Source organism: Eptesicus fuscus, chromosome 11, assembly GCF_027574615.1.
Source record: "Eptesicus fuscus isolate TK198812 chromosome 11, DD_ASM_mEF_20220401, whole genome shotgun sequence".
NCBI lineage: Eukaryota > Metazoa > Chordata > Mammalia > Chiroptera > Vespertilionidae > Eptesicus > Eptesicus fuscus.
The window spans coordinates 15014373-15030814 of record NC_072483.1 but is presented as its reverse complement, the minus strand read 5'-3'; the positions used below and the strand labels follow the sequence as shown (position 1 = coordinate 15030814).

Below are 16442 nucleotides of genomic sequence, written 5' to 3'. Positions count from 1 at the left end.
TCATGCCACATATATTCTTATTTGGATAACTGGTTTAAAAAATGAACCACTCCCCCGGGAAGGTGGGTCCTGGGAGCACCTGCTTCATTCGCACTGAAAAGCTTCTCAGGCGAGAATTCTTTCCCTGAAGAGGGCAGCTGTGAAAAACAGTTTGGTCTCTTTAAATATGTCTGCTTCCCTCCAATTATGAGAGCCTGTCTCTCTCGCCCATGGAGCTGAGGGCCTCACTGCCTAGGGACCCCACTGCACGTTCCGTGAACACTGGGTATCAAGAACACTGGTCAGTGTCAGCCCAGACACCTGACGCGTTTCCTGATCTCTGATGTGGAGAGTCATTGTGAGAGATCGGAAAGGGGGCATCGGAGAAGATAATGGGGTTATCAGCCAAAGGAAATATTTTTGTCCCCATGTAATATTTAAAAATATCTGGGAGGCCTTATTACAAAGCCATTTCATGGCTCCTGGGGATCCCGGGGCTATTGGGTGTTTTACTAAATTTAACACAGATTGTTCACCCCTAAAAAAAGTCACTACTTTCCTTATGAAGACTCCCCACTGGGTATTATGTCAAATGGAAAGAAATACCTAATAGAGGATTTAAAGGTTTCCTGCCAACTGCCCTTTCTTGCTCTGGTCTCCTGTTAAATCAAAACGATTTAACAAAATGAAACCCACAGAGAGAAAGTCACTGCAAAACTAAGATTCTCGGAGAATCTTCCTAAAAACTGCTCTGCTCAAGGGCCTACCCAAGGTTTTCACCACCTTCCCTTTTGCCCCTTCTAAGCCAACGCCGCAGCAATGATGCAGTTGGGTTTTTTTTAATCTTTACACCACTTTACAGGAGAAGTTAGTTCTGCTGTTAATTTTCAGCATGTCTGATCAAAAGAAATAATTACAAAGCTGGACTTGATACCTCACGCTGCATTTGGTTCAGAAACCTGGCTCTCTCCATGACTAAGGTGCACCTAAGGAAAGATGAAGATTCTCTGTACAATGGCCAGTGTGATTAAATACACAAGTAAACATACTTTCACTTTCTAAATCTGATGTTTCTGGCCCATGAATTGGTAAAATCGACCATTTCCCAGCCACCCATACTTTTCCCGATAAGTGTCCCTATGATGGATAGAATGCCTTTGCATCAACTGAAAGGAAACTGTTTCTATTGTGGGAAAACTTTCCAGGACGGGACGTAAAGCCAACTCCAAACTCACTGGTGCTCTCCCTTTTCCCAACTGAGACCATAAAAACAAAAATTTAGTGATCACTTGCGCTAAGTTACCCACTTGATCCTTAAAACAATCCTAACACCTTTCACTCCCATTTCCTAAGTGAGGAAACCATTAGACTTTACACAATTGTCCTAAAGCTACACAAATAAGTTAACCAACTACAGAACTCAAAGCCCAAACTTTGCCTCTAAAGTTCATATTTTTATTCATCTTGCTAACATGGCCTTTGGTAAAACAATTTCCAAAAGCTCTGAATTAACAGTATACTTTTTTTAACCTAATATTAATTAAGCCAACCTGTGAATAGCAGACTGAAATTTCAGGCATTTTATAACCAATTATCCCAATATTACATAACCCTTATGTCTCTTCACAGAGAACACAGCCACTTTATTCCCTCTTGGAACTTTGAATGTTAACAATTAAAAAAAATGAAATGTACTTGATGCTGAAGAAGCTTTATTCTGGTATAAATTAAAGGAGAAAAATTACACCATTTTTCAATAGATTTAAAAAAAAAACTTTGCTCAGAAATACAACAATGAAAATTTTAGTCAAGTAAGTGTTATAGACCACATTCTAATATAATTACAATGTCTGCCAAAGATCAACAGCTAAAAACAAAGCAAAAACTGACAAAACAGAAAGGACAAATGTGCAAACCCAGATTATAGTTGGAGTCTTCAGCACTACTCTCTCAACAAATAGAGAAAATTATTAAGAACTCAATACCATTAATCAACAGAACACTCCACCCAATGACTGCAGAATACACTTTCTTTTCAAGTTCCCAGAGAATATATATCAAAAATAACCCCTATCCTGGGCCTAAGAGACAAACTTCAACAAATTTAGAAGAATTTAAATTATACAGTTTCTCTGACCATAATGAAATCAAACTAGAAATGAGTAACAGAAAGATAACAAAAAACTCTCCATATACTTGGAAACTAAACAAATCTCCTAAGTAGGGCAAAGAGGAAGTCTCAAGAGAAATTTAAAAATACATTTATTTAACTGAATGAAAATGAAAAGGCAACACATCAAAATCTGTGGGACACAGCTAAAGCAGTGCTAAGAGGAAAATTTATAGCACTCAAGGCATACATTAAAAAAGGAAAAGTCTCTAATGATCTAAGCTTCTGCGTCAAGAACATAAAAAAGAACAAAGAAGGAAATAATAAATAAGAGCAGAAATAAATGAAATTGAAATACAATAGAGAAAATAAGTGAAACAGAGAGCTAACTCTGTTGAAAATATCAATAAAGTTGAATAATCTCTAGCAAGATGAATAACAAAAAAAGGAACACAAATTATCTGGCATGAATGGGATATTACTACAGATCTTGCAGACATCGAAGAAGTAATAAGGCCCTGCAGACATCAAAGAAGTAAAAAGAGAATACTACAAATACCTCTACACAGTACTTTAACAACTTAGATGAAATAGACCAACTCCTCAAGAAATTTTACAATAGCTCACCGAAGATGAAATAGATGATTTGAATAGCCCTATAACTATTAAGGAAATTGAATTCTTAATTTAAAAAACTCCCCCCTCCCAAAAGAAATCTGTAAGTTCAGATAATTTCACTGAAGAATTCTACCAAATGTTTAAAGAAGAATCAATAGCAATTTACACAATTTCTTCCAGATGACAGGTGAATAAACACTTTCCAGTTCATTTTGTAATGCTACTATTACACTAATACCAAAATCAGATAAAGACAGAACAGAAAAAGAAAACTAAAGGCCAATATCAGTCATAGATGTAAAGATCCTTAACAAAATATTAGCAGATAGATTTCAGTAATATTTTTAAAAATGTATATAGTATGACCAGTAAGGTTTATTCCATGAATGCAAGACTGATTCAATATTTGAAAATCGATGTAATCCACCATATCAACAAGGTAAAGAAGAAAAATTACATGATCATATTTTATGCAGAAAAAGCATTTTACACAATCACAAACCCATTCATGATTTTTTAAAAAAATCTTGTAAAATTAGAAATAGAAAGGAGTTTTCTAACTTGATAAGAAGAATCCACAAAAACAAAACAAGAAAACAAAACCACTTCAGCTAACATTATACTTAATGGTGAAGAACTGAATACTTTTCCTCTAAAATGTCTCCATTTTAGAAGAACTGTCTGTTTAGAAGAATGTCTGTTCTTACCACTCTTACTCAACACAGTGCTGCAAATTCTAACCAGGGCAATAATGCAAGGCAAGGAAATAATAGGCATACAGAAGAAAATGAAATGAAGAAGAAAAACTGTCCCTATTTGCTTATATAGAAAATTCCAAGGCATCTACAAAAAAAAAAAAAAAAAAAGTCTACAACAAATACATGAGTTCAGCAGTCACAGGATACAAGAGCAACACATAAAAATCAATCACACTTCTACACATAATAATGAAAAACCAAAAGTTAAAAGATAATACCATTTAAAATCACTTGGAGAAATACTTAGATGTAAATCTAACAAAACACATATACAACTTGCATGCTGAAAACTGCACAAATGTTCTGATAAAAGAAACTAAAGATGAACTAAATAAATAAGACACATACTGTGTTCATAGATTGGAAAATTCAACATAGTACAGATGTCAATTCTCCTCAAACTAATACACAGATTTAATATAATTCTTTTAAAATTATCCACAAAAGTTTTTGTTGATATAGACCAACGATTTTCAACTTTTTCATCTCATGGTACACCTAAACGAATTAATAAAATTCTGCGACACACCAAAACATCTTTTCTGCAGATCTGACAAAAATCATAGGTATAATTTTGATTGATTTATAAAAACAAAACAAAACTAATGGTAATCATTACTTACCATTTTTGCTCCAAAGTGACTTTTAAAAAAAGCATGTGCCTATACTTGTATATCAGGATTTCTGGTACCAAGAATTAACCAATCAGACACAACTTTATTATGCAATGTGACCAATAAGATGTAATTCTATTATATGACCAATATATTTATGGCTCAAGTCAGGGCATTCTCACTGGATGGCTATTGTTGTGTTGGCTGTGATCATTTTTTATTTGACAGTCTAAGGCAAGCATGTCAAACTCCTGGCCCACGTGCCGCATGCCTTGTTTATTTGGCCGGTGTTAGCCTTTGAGTTTGACATGCTTGATCCAAGGGAAAGGATGTCCATGCCCCTGACTAAATAGGCATTTTCATGTTTTAAAAATTCTTGCTGCACACTGGATGAAAATCGCTGATATAGACAAAATGATTTTAATATTTATAAGAGGCAAAGGAGCTATAATATCTTAAACAATTTTGAAAAAGAATGAAATGGGAGGAATCCATCTACCTTATTTCAAGACTTACATAGCTACAATAATCAAGACTGTGTAGTATTGACAAAGATATAAGCATATAGATAGTCAATAGAACAGAATAGAGAAAACAGAAATAGACCCATACATATATGCCCAATTGATTTTTGCAACTGGGATGAAATCTCCAGAGAATTATGCTGAGTGAAAAAAGCCAATCCCCTAAAGTCACATACTGTATGATTCCATTTATATACCAGTCTTGATATGACAACACTACAGGAGTAGAGAATAGGTTAGTGGTTGCCAGAGATTAAGGACAGAGAGAGTGGGATGGAAGTGGGTGTGCTATAGAAGAGCAGCATGAGGGACCCTTGAGGAGATAGAAATGCTTTGTCTTCACGCACCAATGTTCAATCCTAGTTGTGATAACTTATTATAGTTTTCAAGAGGTTAACATTGAGAGAAACTGAGTAAAGGCTACGAGGTTCTGTCTGCATCATCTCTTACAATTGCATGTGAATTGACATTTATCTTGAGTCTAATTTAAAACCACACAGGAAGAAAACACAGATGAGTGTTTAAATGATTAAGGATGGAGCAAAAGTTTTAAGAATACAGATCAATGGATAAAATTATAAATGAAAGATTGTTAGATCTGACTACTTCAAAATGTTTGTAGGTAAAAATAAAATATATCATGAATCATTCAATGGAATACACTGCTGTCATTAAAAAGAACAAGGAAGCTCTTTATGTACTGATAGAAAATGGGACTTGAAAATAAGGAAAAAGTTGTAGAAGAGTACAGATATTTATTATTTGTGCATAAAGGAAGCAGAAATGTAAAATATGTTTATAAATTTGTCATGTGTAGAAGAAAGTCTACATAGTGATAACAATGAGTGACTTCAAGAGGGCAACTAGGTGATAGGGTAACAATACCATAGAAGGGACACACTATGAATACTCTTTAGACTGTCAAATCTGGAATCATACAACACATGTACTACCCTTCAAAAATAAATAATTATTTATTAAATAACATATATCTTCTACAAAAAAGTTTTAAATAGAAAAAACAAAATAAAACATTAGCAATAAAACTAAAGAACTATTATAACATCCTTCATATGTAAACATATCTTTAAATATCTAATATACTAATAGAGGCATATGCAAATTAGACAGGACACCATAATGTCACGACTGATCTACAAGCTGCAGAGAGCTACAGGAGGGCGGGGCAGTGGGCAGAGAGTGGCGGAGAGCAGAGGAGAGCTACCAGCGGCAGTGGGCGGGGTGACTGAGGCAAGTGGCAGCGAACTACTCATGCACGGATTCATGCGCAGGACTACTAGTATTAATATAAACATCCTGTTCACCATTAAGAAAAATCTGTAAAGAGCATAAAGACGCTTTTCAGAGGTTGAAATGCACATGACCAATAAACATTCAAAACAATATTTATCCTGATTAGTAATCAAAGATAGGTGAATTAAAGATTAACTATTTTGCCTATCAAATTGACAACAAATTTTTAAAAAAAATACTTGATGCTGGCAAGAATGAATAAACACAGCCCTACATGTAAGCTGGAACAACTTATAAAATATTGGGAACAGCCAAACTGACCAAAGAGGAAAAAAATGTTGAAACGCAGTATGGTGAGGAAGAGCTTGTTATGGTTGTGGGCTCTCCAGCTCTGTGGGCTCAGGAAGCCGAGGATGCGGCCTCAGACACCGCGTCTGGCGCCTAGCTGCAGCCTGGCCGCTGCCCATGTTAGATTCCTGTGGCCTTTTAAATGATTGATTAATGATGAATATGGATCCAAAATAATAAATGACTCCTCTACTGAAGCAACAGAAGATTCTTCACATCACCTTCTAGTAGCTCAATTTCAGTCTTCAGGAAAGGGCAAAACAAGTGAAATACAGAAAACTGAAGAGAAGAAAACCTCATTTTGGAACTCTTTCTCCTTGACTACTCCTTAACCCCCATCTTTCTACTTGTTTTAATTTTGCTGTGAATTTATAAATAGTGAAGACCAAAGAAATAGAAGATACATTTGGGAGCTTTATACCATGAAATTTGCCTTGAAAGCTGCTACTCTTTGGAGGGAAAAGTATATCAAGTTCCTGTCTGATTTTTTTTTAACAAGATTTCTTATATCCTTAGATTTTGAAGAAAACAAATATAAATACATATCTGCACACTATTTTTAGCAGTTGTGTAAGAATAACGAGATTTGTAAATTAAGGGCTTTGTCATGTGGATGTTTTGCCACTGGAGTTGAATGCTCAGAAGATCTTTTATAGTTCTTTAATATTATATTTTTATCTGTCACTTAGATGACATTATTTGCCCTTGCAAGTCTACCTCTCTTTCTATTTATGACCTTGTTATGAACAGTGTTCGTACTCACTGTGCAGATATCCATGTATTATCTATTTAAACAACATCATAGAGCCATCACTCAAGCAAGTTGAGTTAGGTGAACATAGACATAGGTCTTTCCCCTTCCCCCCATTTTTAAATGGAACAAATACTTTTTTATCTTCCCCTTCCCCCTCCCCCCTTTTTCCCTTTTGGAAACCATGTCAGGAACTAGGTAGTTTAAGATGAGCAATCGAGGGGACTGAGAGAGTGATGCACACAGAGCCTGGCTTCTTGGTGCTTCATCATAAGGTGTGCTGCCGGTCAGCCTTATTAAGCACCCTTCTAATGAGAACGTCGTGGGAAATCCAGCTGGCAGACTCAAGGAGTCCGGAATCAGGACCACAGAGGTTACACTCAGGGATCTTGGCCATGAGGTTGGATGCCTCACCTTGCTGAAAAGAGACACTGGACCTAAAAGGCGCAGCATGACTTTGTTCCTGCTAGGCTCAATTTTTCAACACCACAGGCAGTTAGGTCACCTACAGCCACCTTTGAGAAACACGGAGAGCACCTACCCCGAGGAGATGGTAGATTTGGAGTAAGCCGTCATGGACATAATTCCTCTGACGGCTTTTTTAACAATGGACCTCTACCAACTACAGGAGATTCCTGGCACCAGCCCTCCCTGCTTCACCATGGTTCTGTGGACTCAGGTGTCTCTAAGGAGCATATGCTGGAATCATAGAAAACCTATCTGGTTGGCATGGATCTTCCCGTGGTCATGATGGCATGAGCCAGCGTAGTGGGGGTGGCGCAGGAAACCATCGCCACTGGAACGGCAGCTTTCACTCCAGGAAAGGCTGTGCCTTTCAAGAAAAGCACCTACAGAGACTGGGGAAGAAAGGAAAGAAGACAAAGTGGAAAAGTTGCAGTTTGAAGAGGAAGACTTCCCTTCTTTGAACCCAGAAGCTGGCAAACAGAACGAGCCATGCAGACCTGTGGGACCCCTTCTGGAGTGCGGGAGAACCCGCCTGGTGCCAAACAAACCTCCAAAACGCTAGTTATCAAAGAAGTTTCCAAAGAAGATCCTGCTGCCGCCTTCTCTGCTGCATTCACCTCACCAGGATTCACTATGCAAATGGGAACAAATCGTCCAACATGGTTCCAAGGGTCTATAAGAACCTGGTTCCTAAGCCTGCACCACCGCCTTCCAAGCCCAGTGCATGGAAAGCTAATGGAATGGAACGCAAATCAGGATCCCTTTCCTCTAGCCGGGAGTCTGCTTTTACCAGACCAATCTCTGTTACCAAACCAGTGGTACTGGCTGGTGGTGCAGTTTTAAGCTCTCCCAAAGAGCGTCCCTCCAGCACCACGCCTCCCATTGAGATCAGCTCCTCTCCTCTGACCAAGTTGACCCGCCGAACCACCGGCAGGAAAAGCGAGTTTCTGAAGACTCTGAAGGATGACGGGAATGGAGACTTCCCAGAGAACAGAGACTGTGACAAGCTGGAGGATTTGGAGGACAAGAGCACGCCTGAACCAAAGGAAAATGGAGAGGAAGACTGTCATCAGAATGGTCTCCCTCTCCCTGTAGAGGAGGAAGGCGAGGTCCTCTCTCACTCACTGGAAGCAGAGCACAGGTTACTGAAAGCAATGGGATGGCAGGAGTATCCTGACAATGATGAGAATCGCCTTCCCCTCAGAGGATGAGCTTAAGGAGTTCCATATGAAGACAGCAGCTGAGAAGAAATGGCTTTGGGAAGAATGGCTTCTTGCAAAGCTGCACTTCTAGCCTGTTCTCCCCTTGGAGAAGCACGTGCAAAGCAGAGTTTGAGGATTCAGACACAGAAACCAGTAGCAGTGAAACATCAGATGACGATGCCTGGAAGTAGGCACATCAATGTTCAGTTAAATCTGACCCATAAACTCAGCTTGTGTGCTTACGGAGAATACAAAAAAAAAAAAAAAAAATCCTTTCCTTTTCTTTTGTTGTTGTTGAATATTTCATGCACAGGGGAAATAATCATATCCCAAAGAGAGAGCGATTGGCTTGTTTAGCTTTTGTTGTTTTTCTTTCCTGTTATTTGCTTCGTAGAGAAAATTTGTGTGGTGAGAAATATTTTTAAAATACACACACAGTATATATGGGGCGATGCTCAAGTGGGAGCTGCCAGTGCCGAGAGGAGGAGACACTGGTCTACAGCAATAGCTTCCACCAGCCCTTGGGGCACTCACCCCTATGCTCAAGCAATCATTGTCAATGACAAAGTGACTACTGAAGTTATAATTGTACAAGTGACCTGGTACATGAAATTCATGCACGGGGGGAGGGGGGGGTGTCCCTCCTGGCCTGCACCCTCTCCAATCTGGGACATCCCTCACGAAATCTGGGACCGCTGTCTCCTAACCACTCTGCCTGCCGGCCTGCTCGCCCCCAACTGCCCTCCCTTCCTGGCCTGATCGCCCCTAACCGCCTCTGCCCCGGCCCTGCCACCATGGCTTTGTCCAGAAGGTCTCCCAGTCTAATTAGCATATTACCCTTTTATTAGTATAGATAGAGGCCTGGTGCATGGGTGGGGGCCAGCTGGTCTGCCCTGAAGGGGATCCTGGATCAGGGTGGGGGTCCCCTTGGGGGGGTGGGGCCAGTCTGGGCGAGGGGCTGAGGGCCATTTTCAGGCTGGCCACACATCCTTCGGGGTGGGGATCCCCACTAGGGGGTGTGGCCAGCCTGGGTGAGGGGCTGAGAGCTGTTTGGGGGCAATTTACAGGCCAGCCAAGCCCCTGGCTTTGTCCAGAAGGACGTCTGGAAGGTCTCCGGAAGGTCTCCTGGTTTAATTAGCATATTACTCTTTTATTAGTATAGATTAAATTAATGCTAATAATTTGGATATTTTGTTTTATTTTTGGCTGCTCAGGTAACATTAGCCCTTAACCAAGCATATGTGGGGTGTGTTTTGTTTGTTTATTTGTTTTTTGGGTACAGCTGTAAAATATTTGGATATAGGAAATGTGTTAATCTTGCAGCCTTGATATTCAGGGTGGATTGTAAAATATAAATTTTTATGAGATTCCAAAGATTAAGATTATTTTGATAACATTTACAGATTTAAAAGATGTGGTTATAACAGGTCTTGAGGGGGAAACAACTGCATAAAATAACTTGGAATAAATATTTTGCATCAAAAAAAAAGAAATGAAGGATAATATATATCCTTACCCTAGAATATTATAAAGCCATTTATGATGTCTTTGAAAACTGCAGTGGTTTACAATATTCATTATATAATAAAAACATCAACATGTAAAATTGAATATACAAAATTATGCCAGTTAAAATTTTAGTTGTGAATTTCTGAATTGCAAGACAGCAACAAATACTTTGAAAAATAATTAAAACATGGTATTTAACTGACTTTTGCTGGGGCCCCAAAGAACTTAAACTGAAGTTCAAGAGACTTTTCTTACCGTTTGGTTTTTCTCTAAGCTCCGGAAAGTTCCCTGGCTAAAGGTAATTCTCTCCTTTCCCTGTTCCCTCTATGGCAGCTGACATTCGCATTCAATTAGCTTCAGAGAATCCCCTAACACAGCTCAGAATCTTGGATATGGAATCCTCTCCTTGCCCAGTGAGCTTGTCAATCAATCCATCAGATGGGAGGGACCCCAGGGAATGGATCTTGAAGTTAAAAGAGCAAAAACCAATTTATCCCCCCGGCATTGCTTCCATTTTGGCTCCGTGTCTGCCTCAAAGGAAAGTGGAAAGTGATTCTGATTACCCTCTTGTCACTCTGCCTGCTGGAGGGCCTGCCAACCTGGCTGGGAGGCTGGCACTCTGTCCTTGTGCGGATGTTCTGCGGGCACATGCCTGGCCCTCTCTCCTTCTGCCTCTCTCCTCATCACTCTGAAACCTTCCTGACTGCTTTTCTTATTTGGGAAGCCAAGGTGTCCATCAACAAAATGAGAAACAACCAGTGAATTGGGTGTTAGAAGAATTGGGCTGTTAAATTCTCACTTCCACATTCACCTCATTGGGTTCACCAGGTGGGGGGAGGGCCTGTGTTCTAGAATTTTCCTCCCTCCCTGGTCAGCTTCTGCCACAGAGGAGGGAGAACCAGAGGAAAGAGGAGGAAAAGGAGGCTTTGGGGGGAGTCCTCCTAATTTTTGAAAATAAACTCATTTTCCAATTTTCCCAACTTAATCTGTGTCTTGCCTTAGTTGAGAGTGCACTTCCTATCCGAACACCTCAGGCCTGGCTCTGAGCACCTCTGAAGGGTGAGTGAGTGTCCGAGTTAGAGCAACAGCCTAACTCTGTTATCCATGGGGGAGCAATGATTGGACATAACAGCTGGTGGCCATCGGGAGAAAGGCCACCATTTATCTTCTACATTGGACACCAGTTTGGGCCTGATCAGCATTCTTTCTTCTGGTAACAGACACATCTTTCATTTAGGGAAATGCCACATCCTGAGTCCAACCTCCACTGGGCACATGACCCAGTCCCATTTCCTTGGCCAAAATGATTCAGGGTTGAGTTGATGATCCAAGGCAGACAAATCACAATCAATTCTATGATTTCTTCCCCAGGACTATGGGGGAGAGGACTGTTTAGGCAGGGTGGCTAGCTGGCAAAAGGGAAGCCTGTTGCTGCTGGTGGCCATTCTTGCTACTATTTACCCGAGAGGATGATGGAGCACAGCAGCCTCCTCTGGCCACCTACCACCTGGATTCAGCCATACCCCCAACAGTTGGACTTTAATTGCCCATTCAGCCTACCTGCTTATTTTTACAAAGTAGGTTTTCTTCCTATGCAAAGATCTTCATTCTAGGACCTTTGTTAGAATTTTTTTTTTAACCCCCGATTTTCTAACCTTACAAATTGTGGGGGAGGGCCTGTGTTATAGAATTCAAAAAAAAAATTTTTTTTTTACCTGATCACAACCAGAATGATCAACTTTTCATTGCAGAGTGATATTAATTTAACCGTCCTGAATTTAAATACCAAATCAAGATGTGACTCCCCTATGGACAGACACTTCGAAGGCACCTCTCCTGCTCAGTCATGGGATAGATTCAAACTGTCTGTGCAAGATATCAAGTCAGAGGACACTCAAATTTGAACACCTTTTGTTTAATTTGAAAGCCTTTGTTTAATCATTTCTTAATTGGAAAATAAACCAGAGACCCAGTGAACAGAATGAGGTGAATGTGGAAGTGAGGATTTAAAGTACCGGATTAAGATTATTTGGGCAAAATTTACTCATTCAGTGAACATTCTGAGCTTCCACTCACAGAGGCCGCAGTAACCACAGAGCACTGAACAGAAGGCCTGCCTGTGGTACTTGCCCTAAATGGGAGCTAGGATTATTATTAGGCTCTGGGAAAACAGCCCCGACCCTAAAAGAAATAAGGAATTTAGCCAAGGTCCAGTCTCTCCCAAGGGCGGAGGGGGCCTGAATTCTAACCGAGGCCAATACTCCAGAGCCACATCCATTCCCCTGTAGACTCAGGAAACACCTGGGCTGAGCCACTGGGAGCTCACAGTGTCCCAGGGGAGGGACAGTGTTCAGTAGAGAGAGGAGAAGCCACACTGCTGATAGCTAAGAAGGGGTGAGAGGGGAGGACGGGCAGGCAGAGTCTGGACAACTCTTTCTATGGAGGAAAGGGGAGGCCCAGATAAGAGGGGGAAGGGTCCTTAAAAGAAAAGATAGGAGAAACCTGAACATACTTAAAAATGAATGAGAAAGAATAAGTAGTGAGGAGACGGAAAGTTCTGGCAAAAGAGGATGGTTGATAAAGTGATACAGCAAGACCTCCAGAAAGGCAGGAGGGGAGGAACAACATGGGTTTGAAGTAGACATGAGAGGGAATGTAAGAGTAAAACAAGAATGACGGAAACCAGCGCACACAGTGAGCAGGGCAGCACTACTGACTGGAGGGGAGGACGTGCCGGTGGAGAAACTGCGGAGCAGAGGGAAGCCTAATGGAAACGACTAAGTCTAAGCGACCAGGTGGGCAGGAACACTCCAGAATCACGGGAAGTGAGGAGCTCACCGAAGTGGCAGCAGCAGGTTTCCTGGAGAGCACAGAATCCCAGCGGGGGCCGAAGTGATGGGAGGGCAGGGAGCAGGACAGCTGGAGCCCAGATGATGGTGGGAAGGAGATCCCATAGCTGAGTCAAGGCCAGGAGAAGCCCAGCGAAGGGAGGGACACATAGATGGACCACAGACCCAGAGGAAGGAAGAAAAGGGGAGGGGACCCCAGCACTGAGGCTTCTGGGGAGCCCCAATTAAGCCCCTTAGAACCAACTAGAGACTAAGGTCCGATACATCCCCAGCCCTATTTCCAGGACACCCGATGGGGCTGACATTTGTGGGAGAGGGTGGGACGCCCCACTGTGACAGCACTCTGAATCTAGGGGACACTGGATTCCAGGACTCAGCCCCAAAGCTGGAGAACCCTCTCGCTGACAGACTACCTAACCCCCTCTCACCTTCACAGCTCCTGTTCCAAGTGGGGTGCAGTCCCAGGGAAGAGGTGACCCCCGCTCAGCCAGCAGCAGGCAGCTGTGGACTCCAAGAATCCATCAAGCCCATCAGTGGGTGGGGCTGGAATGGAGCTCAGTTCCAGGGACGCAGCCTCTAGGCCGCCTTAGCAAGTCAAGCTGAATTAGGTAGATTCCAGGAGGGGGGGCTACAGGAAGCACTTGCTCAGTCTTTCTAAACTGTTAAGCAGTAGTCAGGCCTGTGAGAATCAAGCACCTCTCATTCTGTGCAGTTACTTCAACTCTTGCTCATTGTAGCATAACGAGGGTGAATATATCAAAAATAGCAAAAACTCCCACTTACTAACAGTAAAAACTTGCAACATGCCAGGCGCTGCACTAAAGCCATTAAATGAACGATGGCAACCACACTCTGAGGTAGGTGTTCACCTCATCGGACAGATGATAAAACAGACACACAGAGCTGCACAGACTCAATTCACACAATCAGTAAGCAGGGTCCAGGCCCCAGTCTGCCCGCCTCCAGCAACACTCCCACGGCCTTCACTCGCCGCACAAAGCACTCACCGGTTCTTGGAGGCTCCTCTCCCCCGGGGAGCGGCTTCATGGGAGTCGCAGGAGCTTTACACTCATCCCTGCGCATCTGCAGGGCAGACCTCAAAGCCTCTCTGGAACCCGGAGCCTGGGATCCTAATGGGCTTGGGCCCGGGCCTGCTGCAAGGTGAGTGGGATAGGCGCCTTACAAGGCAAGCAGCCTCAAAGAGAGGGGCGTCCCAGCTTAACTGATTTAGCAGCTGGCGACATGGTTAAGACCTAGGTTCTTTCCAACATTGCCCTCTGCAATTCTCTCAGGGGAGTTTCAGCCCTCTGGCATGATACCCACAGTCGGCAAAGATAGCTGCGTGGCCACGAGCACCTCATCCTTGCCCCGCAACTCCAGAGACCATGAAGGAGAAAGAGGGAACATCCCTTCCTGAAGGGACAGAAAGCTTTTTCTAAATCCCACCCCTATCCCTGCGTTCTCACGTGCCATTGGCCAAATTGGCATCATCTGCCCAATCCTGAATCAAGATTGTTCTAATCTAGACCAATGATCCTCAATCCTGGCTGCACATTTTAATCACCTGGGAGCTTTGAATACACACTCCAGACCAATTAAATCAGCATTTCTGTGAGTGGGGCCCAAGTATCAGCATTTTTTAAAAGAATAACTCAGTTGTTTTTTCCTTACCCCTGAGGATATGTTCTTTTATTGATTTTTAGAGAGAGAGAGAGAGAGAGAGAGAGAAACATCATTATGAGAGAAACATCAATTGCCTCCTGTATGCTCCCCAACCAGGGATCAAACCGGAAACCTGGGTATGTGTCCAACCAACTGAGCCACCCAGCCAGGGCACTATCTCAGGGGTACAGCCAGGGTGGAAAACCACAGCTGGACTAATCAAGTTTCACCCCTGGGCCAGATACCAGAGGAAATACTGGATTCTGCTGGCAGGAAAGAAGGCAGATGGGGTTGGGGATGGATAGGCCATTGATTGTGGCTGTCACAGCCAGATCTCTCAGCAGGACTCAAAATAATTATGGAGCACAGGACGAGAGAATGTTCACGGAAAGGAAAGGGTCTCAGAGGGAGGCCCGAGGGAGGATGAAAGCAGAGACCAAGACCCAGAGTGTCTACCTGGGAGGGAAATACAGTGTGCGGCCCCAGGGTTTACTGTAAACTCCTTCAGGATCTCTCCCTCCACAGGACATCCTGTGTATCCCCCACTCCTCCCAGGCGCATCCTCACCCATAGCACCGGGTGTTTTTTGCTGTATCCGTGGCCCCCAAACAACACTGTGAAAGGCTGAGGAGCCATGGAAGAGAGAGGGGAGAGTGAGAGCAGCCCCAGCAAAAATACCCTGGAGAGAGGAAAGGACACTGAGGAAACACTCCTGGTTTTGAGATGTGTCTGTGGCCTAACCTTGCTTTTTGTCTTCTAGGAAACTCATCCGACCGCATGCGCTCATAGAGAAGCTAAATGCCTCTGTGGTTCAGAGGGAGGAAGGTTGGGACTTGAGAGATGTTTCTCTATGGGTGTCCTTCACCTGTTTTCTCAATCTCTCTTACTTACAAATACCAGTAGGACCAACCTTGGCTGAACCCCGGAATCTCCTGGGAAGCTTCTAAAAGTCCCATTACCTTAGGGGTCAATCCTCACACTGTTCAATCTGAGTATCTTTGGGACAGTTACAAGCATGAATAGTTTTTAAATCTCCCCAGGTGATTCCAAGGTGTAGCCCAATTTGAGAACCACTGTTCTAAATTCAAGATCCAAATAAACCTTTGGTTGATCTCAACCAAAGGGCTTGTATGCATGCATATAAGCACAACCAATGGACACAAGACACTGAGGGTGGGGGTGGGGGGGATGAGGGCATGTGACAGGGGGTAAGGGAGGCTGGGGGAAGGTCAATGGGGGAAATAAAGGGAGATATATGTACTACTATATGTAATACTTTAAACAATAAAAAAAGAAAAAAGCCAAATAAACCAATAACTTCATTTTTATTTTAAAAAGTTTCATATGAGAATCCTCATCAGGAGCCATGGAGTTGTTGGAAAGGATCCCCCGTGTTAAGCCTGTAAGTCTGGATGGGGGTGAGTGGTACCACCGGAGCCTTTTTTCGAAAACACAGGGTGTCTTTTTCAAGAAGGTGCTGATAGCTCCCAACCTGCCACCAGCCACAAGGAGGAGGCGCGGTGGAGGGTGCAGTCTGCAGCCTACCTACCCAGGACGGGCACTAACTCACGTTTGACATCTGATCAGACAAGTACAAAGAGAAAACTATTTTGAACACAGGATGAAAGGAGAAGGGAGGGAAACGCCATTAGCAATGACCCAGAAATTTACAATAATTGAATCCACTCTCCGTTTATTATCAGTGCTGCCGCCCTGCAAGCGTCCAGGGAGGGATGGGCGCCTGCGGAGGCCACCGGGTCACTCAGGCAGCCGGGAGCTCAGGATGCTCAGCTGTGGCC

At 42.7% G+C, this 16442-nt stretch overlaps 1 protein-coding gene and 1 pseudogene across 1 annotated transcript in view; one reads left to right on the top strand and one right to left on the bottom strand.

Moving 5' to 3' along the window:
* Positions 1-16442, bottom strand: part of GPR39 (G protein-coupled receptor 39) — a 199775-nt gene that overhangs the window by 60514 nt on the left and 122819 nt on the right. The gene's annotated exons all lie outside the window — the stretch shown is intronic.
* On the top strand, positions 7342-8814 carry LOC103287783 (vasculin-like protein 1; annotated as a pseudogene).